Source organism: Hemitrygon akajei, chromosome 14 (genome assembly GCF_048418815.1).
Source record: "Hemitrygon akajei chromosome 14, sHemAka1.3, whole genome shotgun sequence".
NCBI classification, from domain to species: Eukaryota; Metazoa; Chordata; class Chondrichthyes; order Myliobatiformes; family Dasyatidae; genus Hemitrygon; species Hemitrygon akajei.
Window position 1 is genome coordinate 84,289,180 of NC_133137.1, and position 27,436 is coordinate 84,316,615.

At 42.3% G+C, this 27,436-nt stretch overlaps 1 protein-coding gene across 11 annotated transcripts in view; it reads right to left on the minus strand.

Annotated features, from left to right (window-relative positions):
* celf2 (cugbp, Elav-like family member 2) overlaps positions 1-27,436 on the minus strand; it is a 1,088,079-nt gene that overhangs the window by 448,055 nt on the left and 612,588 nt on the right. The window lies entirely within an intron of this gene.

Genomic DNA, 27,436 nt, shown 5'->3' on the forward strand with positions numbered 1-27,436 from the left:
AAGCACACAAATTGCTGGAGGAACTCAGCAGGCCGGGCAGCCTCAGTGGAAAAGAGCACAGTCAATATTTCCGGCAGAGACCCTTCTGCAGGACGGTGGAGAAAAAAGCTGAAGAGTGAGGGTAAGAAGGGGGCAGAGGAAGAAACGCAAAGTGATAGGTGAAACCGAGAGGGGGTGAGGGGTGAAGTTAAGAGCCTGGGAAGTTGAATGGTGAAAGAAATACAGGGCTGGAGAGGGGGGAGTCCATGGAAGAAAGAAAAGGGACACCAGAGAGAGGTGATGGGCACACAAGCAGATAAGATGAAAGAGTGAAGGAGAGGTGGGGGGGCATTACTATAGGTTTGAGAAATCAATGTTTATGCCATCAGGTTGGAGGCTGCCAAGAAGGAATATAAGACGTTGCTCTTCCAAGCTGAGTGTGGCCTCATTGCGACAGTCGAGGACGCCATGAACTGACATATTGATCATGGGAATGGGAAGTGGGGAAAAAGTGCCTTTTTGAACCTTGTGCTTCCTTGTTGAGCGTTAAGTAATTGTACCAGTGAATTCAGGGGGTTCCTGCTCATGGATCTTAATAGTCAACTGAAGAGTGTGACTCTGTTTTGACTGAGTCAAAAGTTGTGGCCAAAGACTTAAATACATAAAGGGTACTGAAGAACTGTGTTGTACAGGCAGGTTTCAAATAGGGAGTTAAAATGTAGACCATATCTATTAATTCAGGTACTGTAGTTGTAAAGATCAGATAGTAGTACTTCAGGAAAAATAGGGGAGTGGCTATCAATATCCAATACTCATTCCTCCAACCACCACCACTGACATAGATTATCACTAATCATTTTGGGAGCTTGCTAGGTGCAAATTGGGAGGCATATTGTATAATTTCTTAATGCATGCATGCATTTCTAAATGACAATAAATGAGGACTGAGTGGCCTCATAATCTAAATCTAAAATCTAAATCTATTCTCATTTTACAACTGATTCCAAAGAGCTTTATTGACCGCCTGGGAGTTCCAGTGGACATACCTGAATCCACATTTAAAATAGTTGACAAATATGTCCATCTGTTAGATTTATTTGTCAACTATTGTGTCCATGAACCCATGGACACTACCTCAACATTTTGCTCTCTTTTTGGTCCTGCTTATTTTTAAAAAATATATTCTTATTGTAATTTACAGTCACGTTTACATATTGCACTGTACAAATTTTATGACATATGCCACTGATAGTAAACCTGATTTTGATTCTGATTTCAAATATGGATTCACATGTGTCCACAGGTACTTGTTTGAGTCTTAAAGGATCGTCTGCACAGTTCTCTCAGCTGCATGCATGACACAGCATTTGAGCAGAGATATAAAATATATGTGGCTTGCTCATTGACCTTCCTGCACCAGTGGGCTCAGGGCGCAGGAAATCAAAAGCACAGAGTGTGGGACTTGCCACCGGCCATGAGTTCAGAGGTGCCCACTGCTTGTGATGATACATTTTCCATGTTTTGTAGCACACAAAATACATTGCGCCAGTGTAATAACATTTCTATCTGAGAAGTTTGCTGTTATTTTTCAGTAATGCTCAGGCTCTGTTTGTGATGGCCAGAACCATTTTTTTAAAGTTCATCTGAAGAGGAAAGGTTGAGAGGGATAGGAGCCAAATGCAGCAAATGGGCCTAGCCCAGATCGATATCTTAGTTAGCATAGATAGTTGGGCCGAAGAGCCTGTTTCCATGTTCCATCACTCTCGTGGTCCAATGCAGCTACAGCATCTTGCTGAGCTACAACTGAGTGTTTCAGATATTTATTTTTTCACTTTTCTTGCAACTTAGATAAAAGGCATTTAGTCTATCAAGTCTATGCAATTCCATCCCTCCTTATTCCCCATAACCCATTCTCCATCATCCATCCTCTCCACCCCCACTGTCGAACCTTCCACTTACACCATTGATAACTTACAAAGGCCCATTAACCAACCAAAACCAGGCCCAACTTAAGGCTCTCAGTGGAAGGTACAGACATCTTGGGCTAAAGGGCCGGTTCCTGTGCTGTACCATTCTAAGCTTGCTCGGAGGACACCCACTGGATCACAGGCAGAACGTGCAAACGCCACACAGACAGCACCCTGAGGTCAGGATCAAAGTCAGGTCTCAAATGTGTTTGAGTTCAGCAGCTGGGAGGTAATGTCTTACAAAACCCTGGTTAGACCACACATGAAATATTATCTCAGTTCTGATTGGCTCATTATGGGAATTATGTGGAAGCTTCAGAGAAGGTGCAGAGATTTACCAGGATGCTACTGGTTTAGAGAGCATGTTTTATGAGAATAGGTTGACTGAGCTAGGAATTTACACCTTGGAGTGAAGAAGGACAAGTGGTGACTTGATAGAGGTGTACAAGATGATGAGACGCATAGATCGATTAGATAGGTAGAGACTTTTCCCCCGGGCAGAAGTGGCTAATAAGAGGGGGCATAGTTTCAAAGTGATTGGAGGGAAGTATCGGGGGATGTCAGAGGTAAGTTCTTCATACAGAGAGAGATAGTTGTGTGGAACACCCGGCCAGGTCTGGTGGTAGAGCCCAGTACATTAGCGGCATTTAGAAAGGCACATGGATGATAGAAAAATGGAGGGCTCTGTATGAGGGAAGGGTTTAATTGATCATATAGTAGGTTAAAAGGATTGGCACAACATTGTGGGCTATCTCCTATGTTCTACGTCTCTGGAATTGTGAGGCAGCTGTCCTCCTGGCTGCTGCTGCGCACATCCTTCCACCTTCTTCCTTTCAGACTGACCTCTTCCACGAAGCACTGGATGTCATCTGGCATTTCAGCCATTTTACCTTGAGCAGGAGTCAGTGCTGTTAGTAGAGGAGTGGCAGGGGTGGGGGCAGGAAGAGTGAATAAGTAAGCAGCTTCTGAATGCGAAATATGCTTTAATAAAACATTAGAAAACACACAGAACTCAGCAGCAGAGAAATGAAAGCACTGCAGAACCTTCCACAAGCAAGCATCAATAGCTACTTCATTCATAAATTGTTGTGCCAATGTCAAAATGCATTAAATACTTGTCTCAGATAACACAACCTACAAAGCTATTGACTCTTGGAATGTAGAACATTTCAATCTTTCTGGACCAGCCTGCATTTATTTTTAAAACAGCTCACCAGAGTATTCCATTGGGACCCATTAAACTACATTTCTTGCACTTTTCTCCAATATTATGGGGAGAAATATATTTTAAAAATATGCTCTTCTTTATGAAGTAGGTTTCTCACCACTGAAAGGAACCCTGTTTTTCGATATTAATCTGAACTTCAAAGAGGATCCGTTGACCAATTAGATACAGGCTGAGTGTTGGATATTAATGTTTTTGAGCAAAACCTTATTCCAGTTTTTACAAAAACTCCCCCATTGGAATTTATATTTTTTCTGTATCCAGTTGAGCTAAATGGGTGAACTAAATTTTCCTGCCGAGTCAGGTGAATCTATTTTCTTTTATTTGGCTCAGTTTAACACAACGAGGGGCTAATTCAGATGCTTGCATCACACTCAAAATCTGGAGGAACTCACTAACTCAGGCGTCATTTGTGTGTGGGGCGGGGGAAAAGCAGTTGACATATCAGGCCGAGACCCTTCATCACGTAGTTCCTCCAGCATTCTGTGTGTGTGTTGCTCTGGATTTCCAGCGTCAGCGGAACCTCCTGTGTTTAAGATGTTTGCATCATTTGCACTTCTGTTCCGACGGCTTGGCTGGGCTGCCCCGTGCGATGTTGGGGTGAATATCACAGTTGATCTCAATGAAGGAGCAATGTTGACATAAAGTGGAGAGGTGAGAAGGCCAGTATAGGGAGGAGAAGGGGAGTGCTGATTGGTGGACTGAGGATGGGAAATGAGATGACTGGCAGGTTATGCCAGGTTGGGGAGGGGAGGGTGTAGAGTTGGGGGACAGTGGCTGGTGATTAGTGGATAGAGGGGGAAGAAAAGTTTTGTCTGTCCCCACCTATCAGTTACCTGCCACTGTTTTCCCAATTCCCACTCCCCTTCCCTACATGGACAACCTGCCTGTTGTCTTGCATCCCAATTATCTTGGACTCCTGTCTCACAACTCCCCCTCTTTATACTGTCCATCCTTGCCTCTCCACTCCTTAGCCCAGATGCAGGGTTTCATTCCGAAACATTGACAGTCCATTTGTCCCACAGATGTTGCTTGACCCACTGAGTTCCTCCTGTAGACAATTTATTGCTTCAGATTCCGACATCTGCAGTCGGTTGTGCTTCTACATAGACCAAGGTGCCATGTCCTTCTTTGAGAAGCACTATAGGGTTTTATATGCCCAAAATCAGATAATGGAGTAAGGCGAGCATCAGGGGCCTCTGTTTAACATCTCACAAAGATTAATATTTCCAACTAGGCAACATTTCATTGATGCTGCACAGAAGATGCCGGGTTAAATTACATATCTGAGCCTGTGAAGTGGGTCCTTCCCTTTCTTTCATGGTCTTCTCTCCACTCCTATTTGACTTCTTCCACCTGTCCCCACCAGCTCCTCACATAATCTCTTCATCCCCACACCTTCACCCTCACCTGGTCTCAGCTATCATCTGCCAGCTTGTAATTTGTTTACTCTCCCCACCATCCTACCCCTGTAAGATGCCAAGGATCAGAAATAAAGAAGAAGGCTTGGAGAAAACTCAGGCAACAACTGTGAAAGGAAGGGTCTTGCCCCAAAATGTCAACTGTTTATTCCTCTCCATAGATGCTGCCTGCCCTGCTGAGTTCCTCCAGCATTTTGTGTGTGTTTAAAACACAAACACGAGGAAATCTGCAGATGCTGGAAATTCAAGCAACACACACAAAATGCTGGTGGAATGCAGCAGGCCAGGCAGCATCTATAAGGAGAAGTACAGTCGATGTTTCAGGCCGAGTCCCTTCGTCAAGACTAACTGGAAGAAGCGATAGTAAGAGATTTGAAAGTGGGAGGGAAAGGGGTAGATCCAAAATGATAGGAGAAGACAGCCATCTGCGCTGCCTGAGAAACAGAATCCGCTCCATTTAATGCCTTCCCCGTGTAAGTTAAGTGTCCAGGTACCAGAAAACATGGCCTCGGTTTGTTAACATCTCCTCTATCACCTCTGACCAGATAATCCATTCACTTTAATGAGGTTGCTCATGAGTTATTGATGGAACAGCAATCAAAGACTGCATCTCATTAACAGCCTGCCTTGTTCCACTGGCGGTGGACCCACGGTGCCACAGTCCTCTGGACTTTCCTCGCACGACCTCCCTCAGCCGCCTTACCAATTAAGGGCTTGTATTAAAAAGCACGCTTAGTGACCAAACTGCCTCCATATGCTGCGAAATGCAATTACTGCTTAATGTAGTAAAGTTTACGAGTGGTAGGTATTATTCTGAGCAGAAGTCACCAGGAGTGCATGTTCAAAAATCTCAGTTTTTATTTTTGATACATTAAAATTATGACTGAAAAATCTCTAGAAATTCACCTTTCCAACCTGCCTTGCTGAGAACATAGGCCCAGCTATCTCCAAACCTGTCTGTTCCACACGCCTTGTTTCTAAGTTCTTCTGCTCACTTTTCACCTTCCCAGTGTTTCAAGGTCTGTCTGTGGCTGTGAAGGCATCGCTCGGCCCTAAGCGACGATTGGTTATTCCCTCCTGCAGATGCTGCCTGACCTTCTGAGCTCTGCCAGCATTATGAGGTATTTGCAGCACGTGTTTAAGCTTTGTCTCTTTTCATCTGTCAGAAAGGAACCCTCTTATGAGTGGCTGGTTCCCTACCTTAAAATGATGACACTTTCGACAGTGCAGCACACTCTCCATATTGTGCACAGAATTGTGTGGAGGTGCAGGAGCAGTATTTTATGACACTGAGGTAATCTGTAGGTTAGTTTGGATCAAATAACTGGAACACTCTTCCAAGTAACTGTCACAGACACTGGATACAAGTTGGACCAGATGAAACCATCCAATAGCTTAGCATTATCTGCCATCAACTATCGGCTGTTCATGTCTCCGTTTGGCTCAGACCTACACACAAACTTAGCCAAATGTGGAATTTGAAGACAAGCTGGAAGTCAGATGCCATTCATTGTACATCAGAATCAGGGTCAGGTTTATTCTCACTGCCATATGTAATGAAATGTGTTCCTTTGTGGCAGCAGTACAGTGTAAGACATAAAAATTACAAATAAATTTAGTACTATAAAATAAATATATTAGTGTGAAAGAAGACTAGTGAGGTAATGTTCATGGATTTATTTAGGACTATTTATAAATCTGACGGTGGAGGGCAAGAAGCCGTTTTTAAAATTCTGAATCTTCATGCTCCTGTACCACCTCCCCAATGGTAGTAATGAGAAGAGGAAATGTTCTTGGTGGTGAGGGTCCTTTCGATGAATGTCACCTTCTTGAGGCAGTGTGTTTAGAAGATAGCTTGCTCCACTATTCACACGTAATCATGTCCAGTGGGGGAACATCACCGTGCACTCTATGCTTGGCTCTTGACATTATGCCAGCAGAATGGATGCATTGTCTCATTCATTTGAAAGGAGTCAAGGTCCGTGGTCCAAGATAAGATTAGCTTTATTTGTCACATGTACATTGAAACATACAGTGAAATGTGTTGATTGTGTCAAATCCAATCAGTGAAGATTGTGTTGGGAAGTCCACAAGTGTTGCCATGCTACGTTATATGCCCACAACTCACTGACGCTAACCGTAGGTCTTGGAATGCAGGAGGAAACTGGAGCACCCAGAAGAAACCTCTGCAGTCACGGGGAGAATGTAGAAACTCCTTCCGGAAGGCAGGAATTGAACCTCAATCTTACAGCTGGCACTGTAAAGCATTGTGCTAACTGCTACACTATGGCACCACCCAACCTGTTCAGGCCCCAAATGTCCTCACAGGTGTGGAGGGTCAGCTCAATGGAACAGATCTGTATCCTGTAACCTGAATTCATGCAGGGAATTGTCATTGTAATAATTGAACTATCTTCATTGCTAGTATCATGGACAAATATTGTTGTGACTTTGCCTCCATATTCCCCTTTAAGATAATTGGAATTGGTTTATTATTGTCTCATGTACCGAGGTACAGTGAGAAGCTTTTATTGCATGTTGTTCATACAGATCAATTCATTACACAGTGCATTGAGGCAGAACAAGGTAACGCCATAACAGAATGCAGAATAAAGTGTAACAGCTACAGATAAAGTGCAGTGCAGGTAGACAAATATCTACTGATTGTTGCAGTAAGGAAAATTAATTGTTGTAAAGCAATAGAAAAGTCCACAGGACATTAATGACTGGATATATGCACAAAATGTCCAGTCATTAATGTCTAATTACCATATATAACCATATAACAATAATATAACACATAACCAAATTACACCTTAAGGGCCTCAGAGAATTGCGAACAGAAGGCTATCTTACTCCTCCATTCAAGCAAGTTGCTCACAGTAAATTCAGGTGATATAAATCTGAAGAAATTGTCAAGGTAATTCAGTTTTTCAACAGCAACTTATAGTTTTACAGTCCTTTTAATGTACACAGAACATAGAGCAATATAACCACAAACTGCTGGAGGAACTCAGCAGGCTAGGTAGCATCTCTGGTGAGGAATGAACAGCTGGTATTTTGGGTCGAGACCCTTCATCAAGACTTGAAAGGAAGTGCGAAGAAGCCAGAATAAAAAGGTGGGGGGAGGGGAAGCAGCACAAGATTTTGCCCTCCTCCCCCACCCAACCAGCTTCCCCCTCACTTGGTTTCATCTGTCATTTGCCAGTTTGTACTCTTTCCCCTCCCTCTCTTCTTTTGGTTTCTCCCCTTTTCCTGTTCAGTCCCAATGAAGGGTCAGAGTAACGACTGTTTATTCCTCACCATAGATGCCGCCTGACCTGCAGAGTTCCTTCAGCATTTTGTGTGTGTTACCCTGGATTTCTAGCATCTGCAGAATCTCTTGTGTTGACAGAACAGTATAGCACGGGAACCTGTGACCTATGTACCAGCCACAATGCTAAATTAAAGTAATCAAATCGCCTGCATGTGGTCGATATCCTCTCATCCCCTGCCCATTCATTAGCCTGCCTAAATGCTAGGAACGTTTCACCATGTTAAACTTTCACTGTGGTTAACATGTTATAAGTTTCCAAGCAGGTGTACAAAATAAAATTCAAAGTTGAATAGATTGTGATAGTACAGTCAAACAAAGTTAATTCCAAGCTACATTGGAAGGGAAATTTTTTAAGGAGGTAGGTTTTAAGGAAAGTGGGAAGGAGGGGAGGTTAAGGGAAGAATAACCAGAGTTTTGAACATTGATGGCCAATGGGGCATCTAAGACCCTTTATTAGAACTGGAAGGAAAGAGGGCAGAAGCCAAAATACTAGGGCAGGGGGAAAGGAAGGAGCATAGATTGGCAAGTGAATCCAGATTAGAGGAGGTAGGTAGGTAAGTGGGGGAGTGGGGCTGAAAAAGAATGATGTGAGAAGCTGGGAGGCAATAGGAGGAGCAGGCAATGGGTTGAGGAAGAGGGAATCTGAAAGGAGAGGTTAGTGGGCCATGGAATAAAGGAAAGGAGGTGGGAATCCAGAAAGAGGAAGGAGAAGGTGATGTGCAGGTATTCTGGGTTTCAAGCTCAGTCCAGGAAGTTCCAGGATCCACAATTTTATATGTCACATAAATCTTTAATTTAAGTGACAATACGATTTAAAAACTGTATCTTAACTTTAAACTCAGGTGCCCCAATCCTTCATTTCCCTGAATTCAGGACATGGCTTTGTTGTATCTACCCTATCAAATATTTCCAGGTTTGTCAGATCACCTCAAACAGATAAAAGCCTTCACAAATACAAGTGAACTGAGGGTAATTTTCTTCAACCAGAATACTACAGAGCTTTAGAATTCTTTATCCCAGAGAGTGGTGGGACTGAGTCATTAGGTACATTGCAACATCAAGATGGATCAAATACTAGACAGGAAAGAGAACTGAGGCAAAGATTAGATCAGCCATCATTCAGTAATGGAGTTCCTGCTCAGCTTTTTCTGTTCCTCTATTATCCAAGTATGCAAGGGAAAGCAAGCCAGCTTCTTGCAACCTGGCCTCATAACATAACTCTGTACATGTCAATATCATTCGGGGAAGTGAAGAATGATCATAATTCCACCCCAACAATGAGGTCCCGACTGATTCCACAACATATGGACTCACTTTCAAGGACTCTACAACTCCTGTTCTCAATATTATTTATTACTTATTTATCTATTATTATTAATTTGTTTTCTGTTTTGTATTTGTACGATTTGTTCTCTTTTGAACATTGGTTGTTTGTTTCGCCTTATTATGATGGTATTGGGTTTGCTGACCACGAAGCTCTAGAGAAAGGGCTTAAGGTCTTCTCAAATGAAGACTGTAAGCCCTATTGAATATAAATATCCATGAGTATCTCACTAAAGGATTATACTGTAAGTACCCAATCTTCAAAGACTAGTTTACTACCCTGCTTATTCTCTATGGCGAGCTTAGCTGCCAACATTTACTATTCGAGCAGTGGGTGCTTTCTCCCTACCAAGGGGAAGGTACTTCCAGCTAGCAAAGTAGTTCAAAACATCATTCATTTATTCTCAGTGAGAAGTGTTTTAATGCAAACAACATTCTTAAAAGAGATTTAAAACTCACTGAGGATTTCTATCTTAAACATTTCCAAATTACAAACCATTTCTAAAGCACAAACCATTTCCAAAACACAAAACACAAAGCACAAAGCATTTTTAAAACACGAAGGATAAAGGATTACCAAAACACAAGTACAATTCCAATCAACTAAAAAGACATGCCCACAAGTTGCAGATGAATGAATTGCCCATCACAGATAATGAAACTAGAGTAATGATTCTAGTTCACCCCACGTTTCTTCCATAGCTTCTTGAGATTCCTCATTCCATTCCCAATAAGCCTGAACTGCTTTCTACATTTACACCCATTTTCTCCCACTTGGGTGACTTCACACAGATGATATTTTGTCAGATACCCTTTGAACACAAATGTTCCAAAAGCATCTTGGAGACATAGTTCAACAATTAACACTGTAAATTCTGTGAAGCTAACTTCCTTGAGCACATAAAACTTCCAAGTATATACACATCAGTTATTCGATATGCTAAATGATATTATCTATCTAATCTTAAAGCTTCCTTGAACTAAACAACTTATGAGTCAGCAAATTAAACAACCCATTATACTCTACTCTTGAGTAGTAAGTCAAGATGTTGGAAGTTAGCATCTGCTTTTCATAGAGAGTGTCTACAAAGCTGCTGTATAGACAGTAATTTTTTAACTTCAAGATAACCACTTACAGTTTAAGAACTGAAGACTGACTTCCTTTTACGACTAGGAACTAAACAGTTAGTTGGAAGTTTCTTACATCTGTTTTTGATCTTACGATTGGCAAAAGCTGTTTGAGAAATATAAGTAACCAAGCAGTGAATATCCATCAGATTGGGTATAGCTTTTCATTGATTCCTTTCTATTTATTTGTAATTATTGTGAATATCTGCTAGACAATGAATCTCTGGGTAGCAAATGATGACACAAATGTACCTTGATAATAAATTAACTTTTAATTTAATTGCTCTTGGTTAGTGATGGTGTGAGGGAATATAAGAAAAAAATTAATAATCCAACACTACATAAAGTCTGCACCAGCAATACAATTCCGCCACCGTTTACATAGTGTTGAATGAAATATTCCAAGACTCTTGTGTCTGGTTATTAAAGGTCTAATGCTCCATGTAAATAAATGCCATTTAACACTTCATATTCATCTGAAAGAGAGACACTTGTTTACTCTAATCACCTCTAAATATTTGCATGAAGTCAACATCATAGCCCTCTATAAGTGTAAGGATCATTGGCTCTCAGGGGCTTATACATGGGGTAGGACAAACAGGGGCAAACTCCCACCTGCTTCTATCTAGTAATCATTCCAAATGGTTATAAATGTGCACAACCCCATTCAAAATGATTTTGATACTGTCACCAGTCCCTCAAAAGTTTTCGCCGGGGACTAATAGGACTTGCATTTATATAGCTCCCTTTACAGTATTCTTCAAGGAGGAAACTGGAGCACCTGGAGGAAACCCATACGATCACTGGGAAAATTTATAAACTTCTGTAAGTCCTATCTCTGACACCACCTCCCCTTTACTTTCCCCCAATAACAATATAAGTGTGTTCTGTTGAATTAACCATTACCACCTCAGAAGAAAGGTGTTGGCTGTCCACTCTATTGCTCTTACCATAGTAAACACCTCTTTCAAGTCACCTCTCATCCTCCTTCACTCCACAGAGGAAAACCCAAGCTCGCTCAATCTTTCCTCATAAGATATGCTCTCTAATTGAAGCAACATCCTTGTGAATCTCCTCTGTACCTTTTCTAAAGCTTCCACATCCTTCCTATAATGAGGCAACCAGAACGGATCACAATACTCCAAGTGTAGTCTAACAAGAGTTTTATAGAGATGTAACATTACCTTGTGGTTCTTGCTGCTAAAATATTCACTAACGCACAATGGTGAGTCGTGTATATGACAGACTGAATATCAAAAGAAAAATAACATATGCTAGAAATATTAAACAAAAATATAAAACACTCAGCAGGTCAGGTAGCACCTGTAGAACGAGAAACTGAGCTAACTTTTCAGGTTGCAGGCCCTTTATGACAACATCCGAGGGACATGATCTGCCCTGTACCTCATTATTACTTAATGAGACAGGACAGAGCGTAAGGGCATGCCAAAGTTTTCAGGAAAGCAAAGGGTGAAACAGAATAAATTTTCCGTGTCTGTTTACAGGCGCTGGCACAAACTTGCATTACGTCCTCTCTGTTTCATTAGAAATTTAAACAAAATACAAATTAGGAAACTGAAACACCGAGGTGATGGGTCTTCGAAAGTAATTCCTCCAGTCTTCATTGTTCGGAAAAGAACAATGTCCAATCATGGCTGGAGTCGGAAAGGAAAGCGCTCCCTGTCTAAAAATAAAGCAAGCAAAGCATAATAATGAAAGCAAGAGTGGTTGCCATGGTAACACAATAAAGTACTCTTGACAATTAGAGATTAGTGTATGTGATGTTATCAAGTTAATGGGACCTCAGTGACCCCTTTCTCTTTTTTTTGCATAATTTTTATCGACATGAAGTATTTAAATAATAGGTTGACTTACTTCAGAACATCTGGGTGAGATCAAGGTGACACTACTTAAATACAGAACATTGGACCTTATTGAATTCCACTGTACTGTTAATTTAAAGAGAGCTGGGTGACAGTGGGAGGTCTCTCCCCCCACCCCACCTCACACCCTCCCCAAGCTGACAATTTCACCTTTAGAATCAAAAAGATGCACTGAATTCCAGCTTCACAAGACCCTTTTTTGTTTTCTTGGATTTTATTCCACCTGCTTCCACAGCCCTCTTCCCAGTCAGGGAGATAAACATTACAAGATCACCAAAAGAGGCCAAATGCCCACCCCCCTTTGATCTGTACCAGCTCATCCCTACCCTACAGCCCTCTTTATCCCAGAACGCTGCAATTTTTTCTCTGTCCAGATAGGTATCCAATTTCCTTCTGAATACTGGAAAGCCATGCCTCCATGGGAAGAACATACGAACCCCTTACAGACAGAGGCAGGAATTGAACCCCTAACGCCGATCGCTGGTACTGCAAAGTGATGCGCTAACCACTAGACTACTGTGCCGCAGCTATTAGAACCCAAAAGCTCTGCAGAGGTATGAAGAGTACCGGAGTTTTCTGACTGAAGTTGAAGGGAGCGGTATCAAGGTGGAGCTGAAAAGTTTTCAGAATGGCTTCACTTGAACAATAAAGATGAAGTCTTGATTTCTGAACCCACCTTGTGGCCTTTACACCTTATCTTTATACCTGCATTGTACTTCCTCGGTAACTGTGACATTTTATTCCGCACTCTATTATTGCTTTTCCGTTTTGTTCAATCTCCATGTACTTAAGTTTGGAATGATCTGTCCGGCTTGAGGGCAAAATGAAGTTTTCACTGTATCTCGGTACATGTGACTGTAAATGAATAATTTACCATACCTCTTTCAGAAAGGAGGGTGAGATATATACTGAGCAGCTCAGTTATCTTTAAAAGAGCTATCGGGAGCAGCTTAAGGGAAGAAGGATTGTGATCGACCTCCTGTACCTAATAAAGTGGCCCCTGAGTGCATACCCATGGTCTTCTGCTGCTGTAGCACATCAGCTTCAAAGTTCGACGTGTTGTCCACTCACAGAAGTCATGCACACCACTGTTGTAACATGTGGATATTTAAGTTACTGTCGCAGTCCTGTCAGCTTGAACCAGCCTGGCCATTCTCCTCTGACCTCTCTCATTAGCAAGACGTTTTCGCCCACAGAACTGCCGCTCACTGGATGCAACACTCTGTAAGACTGAAAATCCCAGGAAATCAGCAGCTTCTGAGATTCTCCAGCCACCCCATCTGACGGTAACAATCATTCCACTGTCAAAGTCACTTAGATCACATTTCTTTCCCATTCTGATCTTAGGTCTGAACAACAACGGAACCTTTCGTCCATGTCTGCATGCTTTTCTGCATTGAATTTTTGCCACGTGATTGGGTGATTAGAAGTTTGTATGAATAAGCAGATATATGGGCGTACCTAATAAAGTGGCCACTCAGCGTAGTTCCTGATTATACTGAGTAAAACCTCATCATATTAGTGCCTAATACACCAGCAGGGCTGTGTCATTGAAACCTATAGGATATTGAAATGCTGAGATAGAGTGGACATGAAGAAAATGTTTCCTATAGTGATGGAGTCTAGGACCAGAGGGTACAGCCTCAGAACACAAGGATGTCCATTAGAACAAGGGTGAAGAGGAATTTCTTTAGCCTGTGAGTGTTTGTTGAATTCGTGGAACTGGTTGCCACAGACAGCTGTGGAGACCAAGCCATCGGGTATATTTAAAATTGAGGTTGATAGATTTTTGATTAATAAGGGTTTCAAAGGTTATGGGAAGAAGGCAGGAGAATGGGGTTGAGAGGGGTAATAAATAAGCTATGGTGGAATGGCGGAGCAGACTCTATGGGCCAAATAGCCTAAATCTGGTCCTATGTCTTCTGTTCTGGCTGGCAGCCAAAGTTTTCACTGTATCTCGGTGCACATGACAACAATAAACAAGTTAGCATTCCACTTTCAGAGTGGAGAGTGAGGTGTACACTGACCAGCACAGTTATCTTTAGAAGAGCTATCGGGAGCAGTTTAAGGGAAAAAGGAGAGAAAAATAATTGTGATCGTATGAGTGTTGATGTACACTTAATATAGTCCCTGATTACACACACCGACTAAAACCACGTCACATTGCTTCCAAATACACCAACAGGGCTGCTTAACGTACATGCACTCTTTCTCCGGATGTGACAGGGTTCTAAAGCATTAATCGCTAAAACTAGCCCTTGGAAATAACAAGTGAAGGGAAGATTAAAAAAAACTTTGTGAGGACTAGGCACTTGTTGTATGAAGCATGAAGCTGCATTCAATCACCTTCTTAAGTAAACTAGAGAATGACAGGAGGTGCCCGAGCGCGTGCTTGATTTCTGTGTGAGCCAGCCTGCACTGCACAAAGGGACAAATTAAGGACCCAATGGAAAATATTTCTTTCAGTTTGGAAACTAAGAAAGCGGAATGTGATATGCGCTCACAAGAAATACCATAGTCCTGGCGTGAGGGAGCTGCTGACAGATTATCACCCAAGTCTTTTTGTGTAGTATCACTGTAAGCTTGCCTTCTCCATTCTACAAGACTAACCCCTTGTGAAATTACAGGAGGTTGCTTTCTCTTTCTGACTGGCAGCCTCGCTTGCCAGCTGTCCTAAAATTGAGAGATCAAGGTGTGAAATTGACTTGAAATTGCTGAGCAGTGCAGTGAAGAAGAGATACACTCCTGTGTGCTCAGGAGGCAAAATGTCTGCATGTGAAAACTGAGCATCTTCTGGCTCCATGCGGTATCAAAAGGAGGATCAGGTAAGAAATGAGATATTCAGGGTTCGAGGGGATTGGTGACATTGCTCAGAATAACCAGGCATCAGAGTAGGTTGTAATTATATTTACAGATCATACCGTAAATATTACCCCACAGAAGAAACACAAAAGATAAGCTGGAGGAACTCAACAGTCCAGGCAGGATCTACAGATAGAAGTTGACAGTCAATGTCTTAGACCACAAGATCATAAGACCATGAGACATGGGAGCAGAATTAGGCCATTTGACCCATTGAGTCTGCTCTGTCATTCGACCATGGCTGATTTATTATCCTTCTCAATCCTATTCACTTGCCTTCTGTCCCATAACCTTTGATGCCCTTACTGATCAAGAACCTATCAACCTCCACTTTAAATATACCCAATGACTTGGCACCTACAGCTGTCTGTGGCAATGAATTCCATTTTGGATTGAAACCCCTCATCTGGGCCTGACCCACCAATTGTCCATTTCCCTCCATATATGCTTCTTGACCCGCTGAGCTCCTCCAGTATCTTGTGTGACCCACAGAAGGCCACTTGGACCATCATGCCAACACTGGCTTTTTGGCAGATCTGTTCAATCTTGAACCACTCTTCTAAACATCTCCACATTTCACCATTACTAATTACCCTCTTATTTTTAGCTATAACCAACTCTGCTTCCACCACACTTTCAAGTAATGGATTCCAGGTCATGAAAACTCATAGTGCAAAAAAAAAGTTCTTAACTCTTTCCCTGTCTCTTTTGCAATCTGTAGCTTGTGACTCTTGGTCATAATGACAGATTATCCCTGTCACTCTAACAAAACATTATACATCTCTCCACTAAATTTCTTACTTTCTCTGTTCTTTCTGGTTTTACTAGTTTTTTTGGGATAACTTAAGTCCGTAATTATCTGGTATTGAACTGCCATGGCACTGACCACTTTGGACAATGTGCTAGTAAATAATTAGTACAGGTACTTGATGGTCAGTACGAATACAATGTGTCGAAGGGCCATCTTTATGATTCCGTTATTCCAATAAATCTCTTCAGTGATAGCCATTCATTATAATTAAGGCAGTGTTGAATAAGGAAGATAACCAAATAACAAAATATTCGCAGTCTGATTAGATTAACTGCTTTATGTATTCCTCGGGCAATGATCTGTGCCCATGCTCACTGGCGTTTAGAAGAATGAGGATAAATCCCATTGAAGCCTACTGAGTATTGAAAGACCTAGATCGAGTGAACAAGCAGAGGACGTTTCCAATGGTTGAAGAATCGAGGACCAGAGGGCACAGCCTCAAAAATAGAAGGTGATCCGTTTAGAACAGAGATAAGAAAGAATTTTTTTTTTAGCCATAGGGGGTTGAATCTGCGGAATTAATTGAAGACAATTGGAGAGGTCAAGTCATTGGGTATATTTAAAGTGGTGGTTAATAGGCTCTGGATTAATGGCATCAAAAATTATGAGGAAAAAGTAGGAGAATGGGGTTGAGAGGGATAATAAAACAGTCATGATTTTATGGCAGAGCAGACTTGATGGTCTGAATATCTTAGGGTTTTATGATCTTATATCTAAGCCATTTCTCTCTGAAATGATGCTTGAATTTCTCCTGCAGTACTAGACCTGATCAGTAGACGGAGCTAGCAAGCACAGCACCAGATGGGCGAGGAACCCAGTGTGCAGCCTTCTTTCCAGTGCCCGGCACTAATGCACGTGCCTTCCATCTGCTGCAGTGCTCCATCAGCACCGGAGAGATGAAAAGCCATCGCTTAAACCTCATCCGCTGCTGCGAGCACCTTACTGAGGTTCAGTCTGCAATGGACATTGGCATCCTGTGTGACCCGGGTTAGGTGCACTATCATTCCGGCAAGCACTGAGCCAACACCACAGAGTAATTGCTGGCAACCGCTCCACACAATAGGCAGAGTTCCAGGTAAGGCTGGCATCTGTGGGAGAGATCCACAGACAGGAAAAGGAACAGCTGTGGCCTACAAAGGGGGCACTGTAGATTGCTTCTAGATGGATGAGAGGGAACTGCCCGTAACTGCCACTTGCAGCCATTTCTACCCTACCATCTGGCAGGAAACAGTGTGAAGTTGGCACTGACTTTATGTTGCTGGCAATGATCAAGGTCATACTGCCTCTGACATCTGAACCAGCCTGCCATTGAAGAAAAGAACCAAATTAACAATACAAAAATAAATGGGAAATGACTCTCATCTTTCTGGCTTCCCTCTTACCCCTTATCTTCTCCTCACATACCCATCACCTCCCTCTGGTGCCCTTCCTCCTTCCCTTTCTCCCATGGTTCACTTCCCTCTCCTATTAGATCCCTTCTTTTTCAGCCCTTTATCTTTTCCACCTATCAGCTCTCAGCTTTTTATTTCATCCCCCCCTCCCCAAATCACCTACCTTCCCCCTCACCTATCACCCACCAGCTTGTAGTCCTTCCCCTTTTTTCTTCTTATTCTGGCTTCTTCCCCCTTCGTTTCCAGTCCTGATGAAGGGTCTTAGACTAAAATCTTGACTGGTTTTCCCTCTCTGTTGTTTCTGCCTGACTTGTGGAGTTACACCAGCATTTTCTGTGTGTTGCTCACGATTCCCAACATCTGCAGAATCTCTTGTGTTTACGACTGTCAACTTTGTTTGATTGTTAACCGTCTAACATGTTAAACACTAATTATCATGATAATCATTATTTATATAACAGTTGCACTAGTCTGCCTCTGCAGTGCCAGCAAAAGATGTGGTTGGCTTCTTGAGCCCCAGGACATTTATAAAACCAGCCTGAACTGCCAATTGAGGTGAACTAAGAAAACAAACCACTGTAGGAACCTAGCCCATTGAACAGCATCTGCAGGAAGACATGAACAGTCAACGCAAACACGAGGAAATCTGCAGATGCTGGAAGTTCAAGCAGCACACACAAAATGCTGGTGGAACGCAGCAGGCCAGGGAGCATCTATAGGAAGAAGTACAGTTGATGTTTTGGGCCTCCTGACGAAGGGTCACGGCCCGAAACGTCGACTGTACTTCTTCCTATGAACAGTCAACGCTTTGGATTGAGACCTTTCATGACTCAAAACATTAACTGACCATTTTCTTCTACAGATGCTGCTCAACTGGCCCGACCAGCACCTTCCATCTCCAGTGTGAGTTGTTCTCAGGCAGATTACTGATTTGCTTCAAGAGACACAGCGGAGAACAGGCCCTTTTGGCCTAACGAGCAGCACCGCCCAGCAACTGACAAATTTAACTGTAGCCTAATCACAGGACAATGTACAATGACTAATTAACCTACTACCTGACAGACCTTTGGACTGTGGGAGGAAACCAGAACACCTGGGGGAAACCCACATGCTTTCGGGGAGATTGTACAAACTCCTTACGGATGGTGCCAGAATGGAGCTCTGAACTCTGACGGCCTGCGGTGTACTATCCACTATGGAGCCCCACAGTAAGAGATATAACAGATTTTACATCTGTTGGAGAAAACACAATGACCAATTTAGTTCATTATTTTTAACTGCCTTTTTCTTTTGCCACAGAGCTCCCCAGTGTCAAACATACCTCAAGGGGAGAGTACAGTTTCTTGCTATTTTAATGGAAAATTTAATGGTTCAGGAGATTATATTACTGAGGTTCTGGAGCCCAGAGACTGGCAGGGTATGATTGCAACATGCACACTAAGGGTATTAGAACATGTCATGGGTGATGGAAAATCATGCAAGCACAATACTTTTTCATTAATCTTCCATTAATGCCCCAATACATGATAGGATAACTGGGAAATTACTTTGAGTTCAAGGGCTGCAAAGTAACATTGCAGCTCTATAAAACCCTGCTCAGACCACACGTGGAGTATTGTTTTCAGTTCTGGTCGCCTCATTATACGAAGGATGTGGAAGCTTCAGACAACATGTAGAAGAGATTTTCCAGGATGCTGCCTCGACTAGAGAGCATGGCTTATGAAGTTAGGTTGAACGAGATGGATCATTCTCTTTAGAGAGAAGGAGGATGACTTGATAGAGATGTATAAGATAATAAGAGGCATTGATCGAATGGATACCCAGAAACTTTTTTTCCCGGCTGGAAATGGCTAATACCAGGGTGCCTAATTTTAAGGTGATTGGAGGAAAGTGGGGGGGGGGGGGGGAATATCAGAAGTAAGTTCCTTACACAGAGAGTGGTGGGTGCATGGAACACCCTGCCAGGAGTACTGGCAGAAGCAGATACATTTCGGCACGGACCAGGAGGGCCGGAATGGCCTGTTTCCGTGCTGTGATTGTTATATGGTTATAATTAGGAGCATTTAAGAAACTCTTAGATAGGCAAATGAAAATAGAAAAATGGAGGGCAATGTGGGAGGGAAGGGTTAGGTTGATCTTAGAGTAGGTTAAAAGGTCGACACAATGTGGTCTGAAGCGACTGTACAATGTTGTACTGTTCTATGTATTAGAACATGTCATGGGCAATGGAAAATTATGTATGCACACCACTTTTCCAACAGTCTTGATGTACCCCAACATCCCGAGCCACACCAGATGAGGTAACTGGATAATTCCCTTGTTAGTTTCACTGCTGTATAGGATGGGTTGATTTTCCCACAAATTGTGTTATGTAACTATTTTAATTCAACTTTAATTTAGTGAAAGGCTAATCCTGCTTTTCCTCTGAGAAGTTATTGCAACTTCAGTCACAAGTTCAGGTTGCCAAGCACTGTTTTTTTTTAATGCACTCTCTAAATAGATTTTGATTTTAAATACATTGGGAGGAAACTCATCCTTGGTCACTATACATTTAATATCGTAGCCTCTGAATATTGTACAGCACTTCTGCAATTCAAAATCTGGATTACACAAAAGGTGCTTCATAAATGCAAATTCTTTCTTTCTCAATGGATAAAAATTCAATTTTCTCTTCAAACAACATATAGATGCAAACACTTTGCAAGGGATTGACCTCAATGAAACTGAATTTCAGAAGGCCGATTCACCGCTATACAGCCTGCTTAGTGCACGCAGTTGAGGACAAAGTACCACCCCAGTGCTTCCTGCCATATGTCCTGTGCGATCCCAATTTATTGACTGTCAGAGTGGTGTTGACAGGCATACAAAAAACAGAATTTTAATCTGAATTGAGTTCACTGTTTGCCCTGGAGGAAATCAAAATATCTCCATTGCTTCGAATTTGAACTATAACTTCCTTTAAATGCTAAATTTCCCTCACTGGCAAGTGCTTCTTCCTGTCCACCATCAGATTTCTGAACTGTCCATGAAACCATGAACACTACTTCACTATTTTGCTCTCTTTTCATGCTCTGTATTTATTTATTTTATATTTTTATTGCAACTTACAGTATTTTTATGTATTGCGCTTTACTGCTGCGGCAAAACAAGATTCATGACATACTGCATATCAGTGGAAATAAACCTGACTCTGAATCGGATTCTGAATGTTAAGCTGAATGTTGCTTTGTTATTCCCCTAGTTCTTTGAATGAGACTATCAGAGAAAATTTACAGCACAGAAGGAGGCTATTCGTGAACCAGCCCATCAATCTTGTTCCACCTTTCAGTACTGGTCTCTAACTCTGTAGCTCACAGCTAATCAAGAAGAGTTTAAATGTAAATCATAATAAATACTGCAGGTGATGGAAATCTGAAATACAACCAGGAAATGCTGGAAACACTTCGGTCAGGCAGCATCTGTGGAAAGAGAAACAGAATTAACAATTCATGTCCAGTATCCCTTGCCAAACACTGATGAAGGGTTTTGGACCTGAATTATTAAAAACTGCTCCTTCTACAGATACTGCATGACTTGCTGAGTATTTGCAGCATATTTTGAGCTTATTAAGGTTTAAATGGTTTGAGATTTTTGTGTTACCATTTGGTATTGGTTTATTAGTGTTAACATGTACAAAGATACAGTGAAAAGCTTGTCTTGCATTCTGCTCATAGAGATGAAATCAATACACAGTGTTTTGACTATGTTGGCTGCATTACTGAAGCAGCAAAAAGTACAGACAGAGTTCATGAAGGGAAGGCTGGCTTCTGGCAGAAAAAAAGATTATTTCTGCCTATTTTAATCCTACCAGTTATTTTGAAGTTAGACTTCCTAGTCTTGGGGCCTCAAATATGGACACAGGTGCTTTCTGCTTATTTTGTCTGAAGACTTCACAACATCATACATCAATTATGTCCCTTCTTTCACCAGCCTCCTCGTATCTGAAACTTATTCAATCTTTCCTGATAACTGGTCCTGGCAATGCCCACATAAATCTCCTCTGCACCCTCCCCGGTGCAATCATATTCTTCCCATAAAGTGATGGCCAGAACTGCACATTGTACTTGGGGTTTGGCCTAATGATAGTTGTGAACAGTTCCAGCATAACCTCACTTCTCTTAGAATTTGTGGCTCGAAAAACAGAAGTAGCCCATATACCTTCTTAACAAGTTAATTAACTAACCTCACCTCCTACCTTTTAAGCACCTGTATGTATTCACTGCAAAGTCTCTGTATATCTCCACACTGTTGTTGAGAAGGTGGGTTGAAAACAATGGGATCAGTGTAGGATTAGCATAACATGCTGTCGATGGTCAACGTGGGTCTGTTTCTGTGACTCTAGAAATGAACTCCAGTTTGTCTCTGTTATGTGAGTGAGTCAAAGTATCAGGCAGGCAGGCCAGCCCAGAGAGCAACAACGCCTCAGCTGAAAGACATCGATGCAAGAGCTGATTATCGACTTCAGGAGGAAGAATCTGGCGGGACATGACCCACCCCTCATTTGGGGATTGGAGGTGGAGAGGGTCAGTATCATTAGATTTCTTGGTGGTAACATATCAACGGACCTTTCATGTGACTAGCATTTAAGTGCCATCACAAAGAAGGCACAATAGCACCTCTACTTTTAAGTTTGTGAAAGTTCCGCATGTTACCAAAAACTTTGACAAACTTCCCTCTTCACTCCCCTACCCAGCTATCTTCCTCCTCACCTGGTTTTACTTATTATTTGCCAGCTTGTGCTCCTTCTCCTTCTCCCAACTTCTCATTCTGGCTTCTTCCTCTTTTCCAGTCCCGATGAAGGGTCTTAGCCCAAAATGTCGACTGTTCACTCCTCTCCATAGATGCTAAGCTGCTGAGTTCCTCCAACATTTTACGTTTGCTTCTCTTGATTTCCAGCAGCTGCAGAATCCCTTGTGTTTATGACAAACTTCTCTAGATGTACAGTGGTGGGGGTGGGGGGGGAATGCTATCCCGACTGGTTGCATAATGGTCTAGTCTGGAAACAACAATGCCCAGGAATGGAAAAGGCCACAGAAAGTGGTGGATGCAACCCAGACCATCACAGGCAAAGCCCACCCCAACTCTGAGTACATTTACATGGAGAAGTGCCACTAAAAGGCAGCATCAAATACCCACACCATCCAGGCCGTGCTCTCTCCTCAGTACAACCATCGGGCAGGAGGTACAGGTGTCTCACCAACAGATTCAAGTACAGTTATTACCCTGCAACCAACAGGCTCCTGAACCAGGGTGGATAACTTTACTGACCACAACTCTGAACTGATTCTGTGACCTACATGGTAGGCCAGGTAGCATCTATAGGGAGAAGCGCTGTCGACGTTTCGGGCCAAGACCCTTCTAGTCCTGACGAAGGGTCTCGGCCCGAAACGTCGACAGTGCTTCTCCCTGTAGATGCTGCCTGGCCTGCTGTGTTCCACCAGCATTTTGTGTGTTGTTGTTGTTCGAATTTCCAGCATCTGCAGATTTCCTCGTGTTTGCTCTGTGAGCTACGTACTCACTTTCAAGGACTCTTCATAACTCATTGTCATAACTCAGTATTATTTCTATTGCATAGTTTGTTATTTTTTGCACATTAGTTGTTTGTCAACCTTTGTAATTTTTTTTGCAAATTAAATTCCTTTTTTTTTGCTGTATATGCCTGCAAGGAAATGAATCTCAATGTAGTATATGGTAACATATATGCACTTGGCTGATAAATTTACTTTGAACTTTGAACAATTAAACAAAAGATAACCTTTCTATTTCAGTGGATGGAAAGACCCTATTGCACAGTTCAAGTAAGAAAAATATCATCAAAATTTGATTATTATATTATTTATTTATTGATTGTTGTTTATAAAATGGATGTTACTTTTACTGACAGAACAAAGTGTCCACATCTATAGAAGAGTACACGCATTGGGTGTAAAACACTGGGAATATCCTGAGAACACAAAGGGTGCTCCATAAAACCTGACTGGCCTGGTACCACGATCCAAATATGTGGGAAGTTAAGAAGCTGCAGAGGGTTGTGGACTAAACCCAGTAACTCACAGACACCACCCTCACCACCATTGGTGGTTTCTATATCAGTTGCTGCCCTAGGAAGGTAACATCTCAAAGATCCCTACCGTCTGGACAGTGCCGCCTTCTCAAAGCTATGATAGGGCATGAGGTACCGAGCCCTTACTCACTGATTCCCCAATGCCAGGAAAAAGACTGAGTGCACTCACCCTATCCATGCCGCTCATGATTTTATACGCCTCAATAAAGTAGCCTCTCAGACTACTGCATTCCGAGGGATGCAGCCCATTCTGATGAAGGGTCTCGGCCCAAAACGTCCACTGTTTACCCTTTTCCATAGACGCTGCCTGGCCTGCTGAGTTCCTCCAGCACCTTGTGTGTGTTGCTTGGATTTCCAGCATCTGCAGACTTCCTCTTGTTTGTGATAGAACTGCACTCTTTCCAGCTTAATAGCATCTTTCCCGTAATAGGGTGACCAAAGCTGACCACGATCCTCCAAGTCCAACCTCACCAGCATCGTGTACAATTGCAACAATTGCACCATAACCTCCCAACTACGTAAATAAAGTAATAAACATCACTGCTGGCCATCAAGAATCAGCAAATCTTATATTGATGCCAAAATCCTGTTTCTGGAAACCATGAAACATTTCCTCAGTTAATAGTGGTGTGTTGGGCTTCTGGCCTCTGTACCTCCTATTGTAACTGTGAGAAGATGGGATGTCCCAGATGATGGGGATCTTTGATGATTGATGTTGCTATCTTGAGATAGTCACTCATGGAAATAATGATGTGGGGGCGGGGTGTGACATGTGCCGGTGATGGGTTGAACTTAGCTACTCTCTGCAGCCTCTTTCCTGCATATTTGAAGTGTTGTACCACACCAGTCAGGGTTATGAAGCATCTTTTGTGTTCTCTGGATATTTCAAGAGTATCTTGAGACTGACACCAAAATGACAAGAGACTCACTTTCAAGGCCTCTAAAACTCATGTTGTCAGTAGTATTTGTAAATATATTAATTTATTATTATTATTTGTAATTTCACAGCTTGCACATTGGTTGTCCATCTTTCTGTGTAGATTTTCAGTTGTATTTCTTAGCATCTACTGCGAATTGTCGCAAAAAAGGAATCCCAAGGTAGTACATGGGGACATATACATACTTTGCCAAATAAATGTAGTTTTAACTTTGAACTTGGCTGTTTTTCAGTCTTTGCTTGTGTGTAGTTTTTCACTGATTCTATTGTATTTCTTCGTTGTACTATGAAGGTCTGCAAGAAAATTTGTCACAGCATAGTGTATGGTGACGGACTATACAGCATACATACTTCGATAATAAATTTACTTTGAACTTTGAAAATCCCGTCTTTGGAAACATGTTACATTGCCACCGTTTCACAGTGGTGTGTTAACCTAGATTTAATGCTCAGACCCCTGGAGCGGGACTCGAACTCAGAACCTTTTGACTTCGATTCAGGACGGCACCAATTAAGGCAGAGACAATTGTCAAACCAATTGCAGAAGGATGCTAGCTCTGTTTTTCCCAATAAAGGCTATATATCTTGTGCCTGTCTGGACTCTGTCCAAACTTGCCGCAGCGGGAAACCCCCTCTGCTGCTTCCCCTTGACCCATGAGGTAATTGGAAGTCACTTTCCCCCTCTTCTGTCTCTTTCCCAAGAACTGTCCTCAGCTGAGAGCCAAGCCTCTCCCGAGCAGATTCTGAGGACCGCTCCTCAGAATGAACGACTAACAAATTACCGGTATGTTTTCTTCTGTTGCTATCCTGTGGTATTCCGCCAGTTCTCGAGACCTTGAAGTGGACACATTAGCAGCCGCTTACAGTACACAGAAACGATAAGGAACAGTTCCTTCGTTTTGAAACAGGTCGTACATTTATCAAATAGTGATTAGCACAAGTAAAATTCCAGTTTCAACAAGGTTTACCAAGCAGCCGTTTCTAACAGATTTACTGTTCTGTGACATTCAAGAAATTTGCCGTGTAAGCAGTTAAAAAAACCCATTGCATTCAAGTACCTCCCACCACACACTAGCTATTGTGGTGCACACCATTATATATGTAGCCTTTAAGAAACAGATGAATTCCTTTTGATAACATTGTATCATGCAATGATTTGTAAGCAGACAAGGCATTTGACTGGGCTCCCACTACTTACAGTATGTGGGTGCTAATGGCAAAAAAAAACCATTTGCTGTCCATCACATAATTTCCTTTGTTCTACATAATCCCTCCTCATCTCCCCTCCTACTGAAAACGAACTTCATTTTATTTACTTCGAGATCCAATGTGGAACAGGAACAGGAGCTGCGCACTGCCCAGCAACTCAACTCTTTAACCCTAGCCAAATCACAATTTACAAACAACCAATTGGCAAGTCTGTGAGCGGAAACTGCAGCGCCCAAAGAAAACCCATGCGTTCACGGGGAGGACGTACAAACTCCTTACAGGGGATGGCAGAACTGAACTCTGAAAGCCGACGCCCCGAGCCGCAGTAGCGTTGCACTAACCGCTACCCTATCTATTTAGCAAACACGAGGAAATCTGCAGATGCTGGAAATTCAAACACACACAAAATGCTGGTAAAACACAGCAGGCCAGTCAACATCTATAAGGAGAAGCACTGTCGACGTTTCGGGCCAAGACCCTTCGTCAGGACCCAATCCATTTGTATCTTTTCCAGTTCTGGTGAGCGGCGGCAGACCCAGAGCTTTGAGTGTTTCTCTCTCCATGGATGCTGCCTGACCTGCTGAGTTTATCCAATATTTCCTGGTTTTATCTACTGCCCTTCCACCTCCCCCTCCTCAACGCAGTCCCTCCAGTGATAGTACTTTTCACCGACACAAGACGCCGCAGGTGCTGGGAATAACACACAGGTTGCTGGAGCAACTCAGTGTGTTAGTGAACATCTATGGAGGGAAATGGACAGCAAAAAGAGGTCATTGCTGCCTACTCCCTCATCTGCCCATGACACACCCCTTCACCTAGATCCACCCATCACCTGCCAGCTCTTGCTACACCCCTTACCCTTCATCGATTTGTACTGGCCATCTCCACTCTGTCTTTCAGTCCAGATAAAGGGCATCGGCCTGAAACATTGACTGCCAACTTCCCTCCACAGAAGTACTTTTGTAATAAATATTTTCAGGGCAAACAATTACAATTCCCTCAGAATACAGTTGATTTAAAGGGGTGATGAAACATCAGATAACAGTGAAAATAGGAAAATGCACCAAGTTGAGGACAATTATATCCAAGAGGAGACACAAGAGACTTCAAATGCTTTTGAATCTGGAGAAGTAAGAGCTCCACCATCATCTTGTTTGCTGCATAGTTGTATTTAAATCATGTGCATCAACTTACAAATTTGACTCTTTAGTCTATGTGTCAGTTTACAAATCTATTTTACGTCTCAGCAAATAATCATTTTAGTTGGTTTAATGATGGGGCATAATTTTAAGGCGATTGGTGGAAAGTATAGGGGGCATGTCAGAGGTACAGTTTTTATATAATCACTACCCCCTCTGTGTGAAAGCTTCCCCTTCAGGCCCCTTCAAATCCTGCCCTTTCTACTTTAAACATGTGCCCTCTAGTTCTGGACTCCCCTACCCTGAGGAAAAGTTTCTGGCAATTCACTCTTATATATGTCCACAGTTTCTGCAGGTATTTTGCCAGGATGCTTCCGGGCTTGGAGAGTGTGCCTTATATATTGTGCAAGCTGCGGTTTGTATCTTTGGAGATAAAACGGGGAGGTGACTTGATAAGATGAAAAGAAGCACAGAGAGGACAGACGAGAGACTTCAATTCCTGGGGCAGAAACTGTGAATACAAGGGGTCTTAATTTTAAGGTGATCGAGGAAAGTAGAGGAGGGATGTCAGAAGTAGGTTTTTTACACCCAGAATCGTGAACGTGTAGCACATAAAGACACAAAAATGAAGGACTATATAGGAGGGAAGGGTTGGATTGATCTTGAAGTAGGTTAAAAGTCTGAAGAAAATGAATCTCCGGGTTGTATATGTTGACAAAATATGTACTTTGATAATAAATTT